This window comes from Amblyomma americanum, chromosome 4, assembly GCF_052857255.1.
Source record: "Amblyomma americanum isolate KBUSLIRL-KWMA chromosome 4, ASM5285725v1, whole genome shotgun sequence".
Lineage (NCBI taxonomy): Eukaryota > Metazoa > Arthropoda > Arachnida > Ixodida > Ixodidae > Amblyomma > Amblyomma americanum.
The window spans coordinates 212830243-212830893 of NC_135500.1; positions in this window are offsets into that span (position 1 = coordinate 212830243).

Here is a 651-nt window from a genome sequence, read left to right on the forward strand (position 1 = left end):
TTACCCCATATGTTCAAGTTTTACGGAGGGAAAGTGTTAGTAGTGGTGCCTGGACGTCCACCAATATGCCTACGGTGCAAGAGAACGGGACATATTCGACGCGACTGCCGCACGCCAAGGTGCAGCTTGTGTCGGTCCTTCGGACACGAACGGGAAGGATGCATCCGCACGTACGCGCGTGTGGCCACCACGGGTACTGCTCCGCCGCAAGACGACGGGAGCGAGCTGCTCGTAGACCAGGGGGAACTGAAGAACGCCGGAGCCCCGTCCCCTTCAGGACTCAGCGACGGCCCTGCTTTTCAGCAGCCGAAGCTGCCTGCTGGCGACGAGAAGTCGCAAGGTGACCCCGATGCAGAAACGACTGGCAAGAAGGCGGATGCGGCTGCGCCGCCAGAAGAGCCAACAAGGGAGGGCACTTCAGGCGACCACGACTCCGAGGCGCCGATGGATTCGACAGTCACTTCCATTAAGCGACCTCGTGACTACGAAAAGGCACCGGCTAGGGAACGAGAACTTCGTCGGCTAAAAAGGCATTGGAGAGGGGAAGGAGCCAAGAAAGGCAAGTTAGCCTTGTCACGGTCGTCGTCGCTCACTCGCGGCGAGAGACCGAAGCAGTGAGCGTTATAAGCACTGTTGTTTGTTCGCTGTGTG